Genomic DNA, 11,190 nt, shown 5'->3' on the forward strand with positions numbered 1-11,190 from the left:
GCTCAGGGCAAAGTGGGGGTGGGGGAAGCAGGGTGTCCACGCCCTCTCCAGGCATGACACCCTCCCAGCACATTGATATGTTCACAAAGTCGGGTCTCTCTGAATCCCAAGGTTTAGGGGTTTGGATGAAGTTTCCTTACCTAGGCATGACTGATTGAATCATTGACCAGTGGTGAATAACTCAATCTCTACCCCAGAGGTTAGGGCTGGGCTGAAAGTTCTAAGCCTCTACTCTAAGCTTGGTCTTCCTGGTGACCAACACCCATCCTGAAGCTATTTAGGGGCCTGCAGTCACCTCATTAGAACATCAGATGCTCCCATCACCTTATCACTCAGAAAGTCCAAGGGCTTTAGGAGGTCTTTGCTAAGAACCATAGACAAAGATATAGCATCATTCCTATTATATCACAGAAGGTCACAGACGGGAACACAGGCTCAATATACTGAGACCAAATCATAGGACTATAGCACACTCCCCTCCACCCACCACAGCACTACATCCATAACACTCCTGATTAACAACAGTGGATACACTGAAAGAACCGTAGTTTCAAAACTTATTTAAGAAACCTCTGTAGAACCCTAAAGACAACATGGGAGACAAAAGCAAGGACACCTGAGGATATTTTAGCCTCTGAAAATTACAGCAAATAGTAAGCACAGCCCAAACCCTAGTCAGATAGACATAAAACCTCACACTAAAGGCCTATTTAGCTCAGTTCCTTTTTCACTGTACATCATGTCCAGCATTCAACAAAAAACTATAAGACATACTAAAAGAATTAAAGAACACAGTTTGAAGAGACAGGATAAGCAAAAGAACATAATTCAGAGGTAGCAGATATGTTGGAATTATCAGACCAGAAACATAAAGCAATCTTGATTAATGTGCTAAGCACACTAAAGGAAATAGTGGACAATATGCAAAAACAGGTGGGTAGGTAATACAGGCAGAGATGGAAATACAAAGAACTAAGGGGAAAATGCAAAAAATAAAAAAACGTTAAAACAAGAGAACAGAAATGTGGAATTCCTTTGCTGCAAGGCTCATTGATAGACAGAAAATGTGTGAGGAAAGTGAGCTTTCCCCAGTGAGCTAGGGGAAATGTGAATACAACCTTCAAAAACTGAAATGCACAGAAGTGAAAAGAACAAAAAAGACAAAACAGAAATCCAAGAACTTTGGGACATTTACAAAACGTGCAACATACACATAATGGGAATACATGAAGGAGAATAAAGACTTTTTTTTATTATATAATAAGTGAAGTAATGATGACTGAGGTTTTCCCAAAATTAAAAATAGACACCAAACCACAGATCCAGGAAGTTCAGAGGTCACCAAACAATATAAAAAACAAAAAATGCACACCTAGAAATATATTCAAACTTGAGAAAAATCAAAGATGAAGAGAATATCTTGAAAGAAGCTGAGCAGGGGAGGACCTTAGTTATAGTGAAGCAAGGATAAGAATGAAATCAGACTACTTCTTTTCAGAAACTATGCAAGCAGGAAGAGAGCCTTGTGAAATAGTAAAAAGTGTTGAAAGAAACACCACCCAACTAGAATTCTGTGTAGAGCAAAATTATCTCTCAAAAGTGGAGAAATGAAGACTTTCTGAGACAAACAAAAATGAAGGAATTGTTACCAGTACATTTGCTTTGTAAGGAAAGTTAAATGGTCAGGAAGAAGGAAATTATAAAGGTAGAGTGTTGAACCCAACTATAGGGGAGAGATCCAAGATGGCAGAGTAGATAAACAGGGTGCCTGAATTCTTCCATGAACACATTAAAATTACAACTGAATTATAGAACAATCAACCTGGAGAACCATCTGAAGTCTAGCAAAACAGAAGTCTTATAACTGAAAATATAAAGAAGCAGCCACGACGAGACTGGTAGGAGGGGCAGAGACTCAGAATGGGGCCCACACCTGCGTGTGGCAGTTAAGAATCAAGAGGATTATCTCAGCTGCCTTGGAGCCAAGGGACTCCAGACCCCCACACCAGGCTCCCCAGCCCAGAGCACTGGTGCTGAGAAGAGGAGCCCCCACAACATCTGGTTGTGAAAAACAGTGAGAATTCCAACCGTTCGGGTGCGCCAGAAGGCTGCAGGAAAACCAGACATCCTCTTAAACAGCCGCGCACAGACTCACTTGCTCACAGGCACTCACCTTGGTCTCCAGCGTAGGGACAGTAACTCGGAGACATACGGCAGTGACATACGGGGGTGGCAGGGAGGCAGACTGAGGTGTGTGGCTACGGATGGAAAACTGGAGGACAGCTGGCATTTTCCTGGTGAGGAGTCCACCTTAGGTGCAGCCAACAGGCAGGCCCATCTTTCCTGTGTTGAGCCCGCCCCCTCCAGCCAAATCTGAATCTGATTGGCCTGGTGAGCTCCGCTGCTCCGCACTGCTGACTCACTGGGACCCCACCCCACCCAACTCAAACACCTCCGGAGGCACCTTCAGGTCCAGCACAGGCAGTGAACAACCATGGATCACTTTGTAGCACTGAAAATATAAAGAAGCAGCCATGACAAGACTGGTAGCAACCTACCAGAGACAGAGTTCAAAACAATGGTTATAAGGATGCTCAAGGAACTTAGTAAGAACTTCAACAAAGTGATAGCAAACATAAAAAACAAAAAAAATAGAAACCATAAAAAAGAACCAGTCAAAAGTGAAGAATACGAGGTATGATCACAAAATACAGTGAATGCTGCTGCCAAGTGCCATCCAACGAAAGGACAGAGCTCTTCAATATGGGAAGTGGCACATAAAACATTAATAACAGTGTGTGCAAAGTTTCAACTTGTTCCATGCAGTAAGTCAGGTGTGAGCTACAGTTGAGAGAAGGTGTGTTTTAAAGTGTGCCATAAATCATGGATCATGAACAACGCATTAACATGAAATGGGCAAATCCATCCTCCATCATGACAATGTTCCATGTCACATCATTTCTGGTATATGGCAATTTCTGTCAAATAAAAACATTATGGTGTGTCCTCATCCACCTTATTCACCAAGTCTGGCACTGTTCGACTTCTGGCTCTTCCCCAAAGTCAAAATGACCATGAAAGGTAAATGTTTTGAATTGATTCAGGACTTCAAGGCAGGCATGACAGTGCAACTAAAGACATTCATGAAAGAGGACTTCCAGAACTGCTTCAGAAAATGGCAAGAACGATGGGATATGTGTGTTCAAAGTGAGGGAGAGTATTTTGAGGGGCATTAATGGCAATGTGTCTTTTACTGTAATAATTTTTTTAATTTAAACATTCACCATATGTTTTGATCACACTTCATACAATAACTGAAATGAAAAATGCATTAGAAGGTACTAAACTTATGGACCTTTGATTCAAAGAGAATTTTCTGAATTTGACCTCAAAGGCAAGGGAAGTAAAAGTTAAAATAAATGAATGGGACTATATCAAACTAAAAACCTTCTGCACAGTGAAAGAAACCATCAACAAAACAAGGAGGCAACCAACCGAATGGGAGAGAAAAGATATTTGCAAACAACACCTCAGATAAGGAGCTAATCAAAATATATAAGGAGCTCATACAACTCAACAACAAAAAGACAAACAATCCAGTTACAAAATGGGCAGAGGACATGAACAGAAATTTCTCCCAAGAAGACATACAAACAGCCAACAGATATATGAAAAAATGCTCCGTTTCACTATCTATTAGGGAAATGAAAATCAAAACTACAATGAGATATCACCTGTTAGAATGTCTATCATCAACAAGACAAATAATAACAAATATTGGAGAGGCTGTGGAGAAAAAGGAACCCTCATACACTGTTGGTGGGAATGTAAATTGGTACAGCTGCTATGGAACACAGTATGGAGTTTCCCCAAAAAATTAAGAACAGAATTACTATATGACCCATCAATCTCTCTCCTGGGTATCTACCCAAAAAATCTGAAAACATTTATCTACAAAGATATATGTACTCCAATGTTCATTGCAGCATTATTTATGGTGGCCAAAACATGGAAACAACCAAAGTGTCCTACAATAGATGATTGGATAAAGAAGATGTGGTATATATACCCAATGGAATACTACTCTGCCATAAGAAAAGATGAAATACTGCCGTTTGCGACAACATGGATGGATCTTGAGATTATTATGCTAAGTGAAATAAGTCAGACGGTAAAAGTTGAGGCCATATGACTTCATTCATATGTGGGATATAAAGCTGAAAGCAACAAAGAAATAAGACAAAGAAACAAACACTCATAAACACAGACAACAATTTAGTGATTACCAGAGGGTTGGGAGAGGGAGGATGGTAGAAGAGGGTAAAGGGGGTCAAATATATGATGATGGAAGGAGAACTCATTCTGGGTGATGAACACATAATGCAATATATAGATGATGTATTAGAGAATTGTACACTTGAAACCTATATAGTTTTATTGACCATTGTCACCCCAATAAATTTTAATTAAAAAAAAATGCATTAGAAAAAAATCACCATCAGACTAGATGAAGCAGAGGATCGAATCAGTGATTTGGAAGACAACATAGCAGAAAATACCCAATAGGAATAGCAAAGAGAAAAAAAGAATCAAAAAAAAAAAAAAAAAAAAAAGAATAGTTTAAGAGACCTCTGGGACAACATCAAGAGTAATAACATTCACATCATAGGGGTACCAGAAGGAGAAGAGAGAAAGCAAGAGATTAAGAACCTATTTGAAGAAATAATGACTGAAAACTTCCCTAACCTGGTGAAGGGAATAGACATACAAGTCCAGGAAGTGCAGAGTCCCAAACAGAATGAATCCAACCAGGACCACACGAAGACACATCATAATTAAAACAGCAAAGTTTAAAGACAAAGAGAGAATCCTAAAAACAGCAAGAGAAAGGAAACTAGTAACTTATAAGGGAGTTCCCGTAAGACTGTCAGCTGATATCTCAAAAGAAACTTTGCAGGCCAGAAGGAATTGGCACAAAATATTCAACATGATGAAAAGCAAGGACCTACAACCAAGATTACTCTACCCAGCAAGGCTAGCATCAAAAATCAAAGGACAGATAAAGAGCTTCCCAGACAAGGAAAAGCTAAAGGAATTCATCACCACTAAACCAGTATTACAAGGAATGTTAGGACTTCTTTAAGATAAAAAAAAAAATCAAAATTATAAATAATAAAATGGCTATAGCTACATATCTATCAACAATTACTTTCAATGTAAATGGGTTAAATGCTCCAATCAAAAGACATAGGAGGGATAAATGGATAAGAAAACAAAACCCTTACATATGCTGCCAACAAGGGACTCACTTCAAATTAAAAACACACAAAGACGGAAAGTAAAGGGATGGAAAAAGATATTTCATAAAAATGGAAATTTAAAAAAAGCTTGGGTAGCAATACTTACACCAGACAAAACAAACTTTAAAACAAAGGCTATAACAAGAGACAGTGAAGGACCCAGTAATCCCACTTCAGGATATTTATCCGTAGTAACCCAAAACGCTACTTCAAGGAGATGTGTGCGTCCATATGTTCATTGCAGCATTGTTTACAATGGCCAAGATGTGAAGGCAGCCTGTGTGTCTGTTGATGGATGAATGGATAAAGAATAGGATGGAGATATAGAGAGATAGAGATAGATAGAGATAGAGATAAAGAGAGAGAGAGAAATATGTATACACATTTTAAGGAAGGAAAAAAATTGTATTAAAATTACGCTGATGGTACCTAATCACTTTGAGCACCTCTTGTAACTGCAGAAGTCAAACGTGACTTGTATTCATCTTTTGTTATCGGTATATATTGAGTATTACAATTTTAATACAGTTTTTTCCTTTCTTAAAATGAGTATACTTTTTTTGGCACCCTCTGTATTAGGATGTCAATACTACCCAAATTGATCTACAGATTCAATGCAAGCCCAACAATGTTTTTTGCACAAATAGAAAAAAAAAATCCCTTCTGAAATTCACATGGAATCTCTAGGTACCCCAAATAGCCAAAACAATCTTTAAAAAGAAAACTCAATTAAAGATCCTACACTTCCTGACATGGCTAGGTTAGGGTCCCCCTCCTTGGGCCTCCCTGTCCAGCTAAGGCCAGTACCAGCCTCCAAAGGGGGACTCCGAAAACTTTCAGAGGCACTCTCTGCGACTATGACCCATTGGTGGACTGAGGCCTGGCCCAGGTACCCTCTGAAAGCCTGCTAAGCTGACCAGGAATTGCAAACGTCTTTGTGAGCTAAATAAGATGACCAGGGCCGACATGGGACCTGGCAACAAGGGCCGAGAACTCCACTGATGGAGACTTAGAAGCATTGGAGGGGCACCTCCAACAACCAAGCCCCTCAAAGGACCACAGCCATATCCCAAGTGCCATCAGAGTTTGTCCCTAACTGGCCCAGGGCAGTGCCTCTGAGACAGGAAAGTTATAGGCAGCTAGGGACAGAACCGCGGTGGAGGACATCAAAGCCCAGACAAACAGTTTCAGCGTGAGATGGGAAAATCGTGGGCAGCCAGGGACGTGCGCCAGAGGACCTCAAGGCTAAAGAGAACAACAGCTGGCAGGAAAAAAAAAAAAGTGTTGAAAGGGAATTAGATGGGAGGGGCTACCGCATCAGACTACAGCATCAGCCAAGATAACAGCCCAAGTGCAGGAAGGGAAGGGGGGAGCCCAACCGGCTCCTGGTGAACAATTTAAAGATTATGGATCCAGGGCCACATAGTCTCTGGCTCAGCTTAGCCTGCAGGGTATTCTGCTCCAATCCCCCCTCTCCGAGATCTCCCCTCAGAGCACTGTACCCTTGCGCTTATTCGCTTCTGCAATAAAACTATAAACTGCTCCAATTCACCTCTCCGGGTCCGTGTTCTCATTCTTCCAGTGTGTGAGGCCCCAAACCCCAGGCACCAGACACCAGAAATCCTACATCACCTCCCCCACAGAAAGGGAACTTGGAAACATTTTCAGAAGGTTCATATGACAACTGTGACCTAGTGCAACAACGTGGCCAGCGCTGGGTGCCTTCCCATCATCACTGACCAGACTAGCTGGTTCTCCACCACTGGCTTAGAAGGTATCCCCTATCTCCCATGCAGGAAGGAGGACCCAGCGCTCCTTCCTCCAGAGGGAGACTTAGCAAAATTTCCAGAAGGTGTAAACAGAGAGCTGGGCCCTATGAAGGACCACGTGTAGACCAGGTGCCTCTTGTGGGCCTCTATTTCTGGCTGGCTGGCCCCTGTACCTCCTGAAGGATACTTCAAGAATTTTTGGTGAGGTGCCTTCATCAAACAGGCATCACATGTGACTATAGCCAGGCCCAGGCACCCTTCAGGTGTCCCTCACCATCCCACACTAGTGACCCCTTTTGGAGAGGAAATTGGAAACAATTTCAAGTGACGAATGTGACAACTGGGACCACGAGACCACAACCTGTACCACTGTGCTGTACACCTGAGTCTGAAGCTGAATAACAATGAATGTCAACTATAATTTAATATATATATGGTCACAGGAGGTGGAGTACAGCATAGGTAATAGAGTCAGTGGAAGTGTAACAGCTATATATGCTGTCAGACGGGTAGTAGGTGGGCGGAGCGGGGTATCACTTTGTGAGTGGTGTAAATGTCTAACTAGTACATTGTTTTGTACACCTGAAACTAATTAAAAAAAAAAAAAGCTTTCTAAAAGGCCCACACAGGAATGATACCCCCAGGGCATCTTGCTGGAACCTCCCTGACCATCCAGGGCCTGTGCCCCATCCCTACCCCAAGCATAGTTGGAAACTTTTTAGCAGGTTCTTGAAAAGATCTAACTCCTGTTGTGGACCGTGACTAAATCCAAGGCACACACCCCTTGACCCCGTTTGGCCCAGGATGGTCCCTGCCACTGGAGGGAGGCTTAGGAAGGTTTGGGGGTGGTGTCCAAGAACAGGACCCAGTGTAACCGCATGCCCTCCCTCAGCCTTCCTATCCCTGTTCAGAAGGGAAAATTTTCAGGACGCACATCCAGTCACAGGGACCCTGTGGGATTGAGGCCAGTTGACCGGTCCTCCCGGGCCTCCCTGGCCGCGATCTCGGGTCCAAGAGGGGAACCTAGAAAATTTCTCGGGAAACCCTCAGACAGCCAGACATCATGTGGGAATGCATCCGAGCCCAGGGTGCCCTACTCGATGGTCTGTGACGGCCCAAGTCGGTCCCTGCCGGTGTATGGGACCTCTGTGCGCCTGTCAGCCCTCCCATGCAGTTCCCAGATGCCGCACTCCACTATACTATATTGACAGTCTCAGGGAGCACGTTTGGAGGCGGAGTGTGTCGCAGCGGGGACGGTATCGCTGCGGCCTCCTGGAACTCGGCCTTGAGCTGAGCAGCCAGATCCCAACCCGCGCCCATGGCTGCAGGGCTCCAAGTGATGATATAAAAGCGGCCGCCAGGTGGCGCCAACCTGGACCCCAAATGCCACCTCTTTCGGGTCTCACTCGAACGGTGTATCTCCGCCAACAGAAGTCGGGGGACCGTCCACGCAACTGCCTGGATAGCCAGGGCTGACCTCCACCTCCAAAGGAGTACTTCAAACACTTTTCAGGAGGTGCCCCCATTGACCCAACCTGGGCTGGGATGAAGGGGAGGGGACTATACTATTGGGAGTCTCTCCCTCCCAACAGGGCTTAACAACATTTTTGAGAAGTACATCTGGCGACCCAGCCCCAAACGGGACTGCAGCTGGACTCAGGACACCGTCCACGGTGGTCCCTAACCCACTAGGCCACTACCTGCCTCCCTCTAGGGGCAGTTGGAAACATTTTCCAGAGGCATGAAGTGATGCGTAGGGCCCACGTGTGACTGTGGCTGGGCAGAGAACACTCCCTGGGCCTCCCTAGACGGCTAGCGCCTGTTGCCGCCTCCAGAGGGAGACTGATATAAATGGTGGGAGAGGGGAGCACATCCAGCAATTAATTGCAGTTCAGTCCTGGCCGCCGCAAAAGGTCATAGAAAGTTTTCAGGAACTTTTCAGAAGGCACTCCTAATAACAGGGACCCAAGAGTGACAACACCTGAGCCCATGGCACCCTCCATGGGTCTATCTGTCCAGCCTAGGCCAGTAACTCTCCTTTCGATGGGGACATTGATACATTTTCCAGGAGGTACTAACAGGTGGGTCCCATACCAGGGCCCATACAGAACCACAGCCTGGCCCTGACACCCACCCCTGAGTCTCTCTGGCTAGTCTGTGCCAGCCCCATCACAAAGGATAGACAGGTTTATAGGGTTTACAGCCATCAGGCCCCTTGCAGGACAGAGGGAGTGATACGGGAGAGCCACCTCACTATAAACTTTACATCTCCTTTTCCCTAGTTTCTTAGCTCCTTAGCCCCTGGCTTTGATTGTTCTTCTAATCAGTTTCTGAATCCTAAAGATTGCTCCTAGCCTGAATCACAGCATGTCTCTCACCCCTGCTTCAGATAACTACTTGAAAGCCTGTGTCTCCCCAACATCCCCCAAGCCTTCTGGACCCCCCAGGCCAGTATACTTGTTGATTGTAATCATTGAAGCTTAATGTTGTTTCCAATCCATTCTGGGCTCAGCTCCTGGACAATTGATGCTGCCTAAATGACCAGTTGAGTGCCACAGGCTTTATAGAGCTAACGGATTTATTCATTAAAATCTATTTTTCCTCATTCAGGGGTCTTGGGGATACAGAGGATACCCCAGCAAGGTTACCAGTCCCAACTAAAGAAGCCAACACGGTCTTCCAGGCGGATCTCGAAACCCCTTCCTCTCATCTAAGATGAGATAGGGTGAGAGTTCGGTGAATCCCCCAATAGATAGGGACAGCTCTATGCCCCTGTCCAGCAGGAAGCAGATACTGAAAAACAGACCTCCTGTCCCTCAACTTCCCATAGAGATTTTATGGGGATCACGTCTCTCAAGGGGAAAACAAGGCAGGCAGTTAGAGATAGACATCAGGTCTCTGCATTACTGCCCAAAAGACCTCCCCTGTCTGTCCAAAACTTCCCCTTTTCATTGTAATTATCTACCCCTATGAGGAATAAATGGGTACAAAATACCCAACTAGATTAGACCAGTCACTCACACCTGGGCAGTAAGGGCCACAACCACCTTTGTTGTCACACAGCAGCCTAGCTGACTGTCCCCCCATGTCTTTCCTTGAGGAAAGAAAACTCTGTGAGACTGTGCCTTTTTGGGACTTTGCTTATCTCAATGTTTTACACCTTATGTCTCTCTGTTTAGTCCCCAAAAGATGGTTTGCAGCCAAAGACGGGTAAGATATCTCACGTGAGATACAACCTAAGACAGGTGGAACCGAATGGGAACCCCCAATGACCTGCCTTAGAAAATCCGGGAAGGAGCCTTGCCTCTCCTTTCCCCCTGCCTGTGAAAAGCCATTGCGGACTCTGGCTTTGCTCGCTCACCTGATTGTGAGAGAGGTCATGAGGGCAATAAAGATCAGCTCTCTCCACTTACCTCAACTAAATGGTTACAACATGAGAGACTTGCCCCCCAGGGAGGTGTATACCTCACCTAAGTCACCACAAGACTTTCTGCTCCGGCTGCTTGGGGACAAAGATAATTGGTTTGATTCACTTTTGTGACATGATGTATCAGATTCACAGACCGTGGAAAAGATAATGCTACTTCCTTGTATGATTATCAATAAAAGCCACCAGTTGGCCCGATTCGGGGCTCCAGTCTCCAGTGACTGCGAGATCCCCTGACCTTCTGAGATTTACCTGCATTAAGTCTCTGTTTCTTTCTTTCTTAAAACCTAACCCAACACCGCCCCTGCTAGCACCCTCACTGCCCATGTTGCGCTGGACGCGATACACCTTCATTTCACCTGGGCCTCATTATACTATCATTATAATATCATATATATGCCCGGAAGTTCATTAATATCATTATAACAGACTTAATTCTGGGAAGGAACATGCGCAGTCTAAATTAAAGATGAAATAAAAGCCTCTTGTCAATCACAGGTGTCAATCAAGTGGTCCCACTCCTGGAAAGGAACAGCCCATTCTAGAGAAAAAGGGATAAAAACTCCAAGTCCTCACCAGTCAGGCCCTTTTTGAGCCCAGGCCCTTAGCCCTTTGGGCCTTTGAGCCTTTTGAGCCTTTTTTGAGCCTCTTGAGCCTTTCCTTTGCTCGGGGCCCACTCCAAACCCTTTGTAGT

Source organism: Rhinolophus sinicus, linkage group LG07 (assembly GCF_036562045.2).
Source record: "Rhinolophus sinicus isolate RSC01 linkage group LG07, ASM3656204v1, whole genome shotgun sequence".
In the NCBI taxonomy this organism is placed as follows: domain Eukaryota; kingdom Metazoa; phylum Chordata; class Mammalia; order Chiroptera; family Rhinolophidae; genus Rhinolophus; species Rhinolophus sinicus.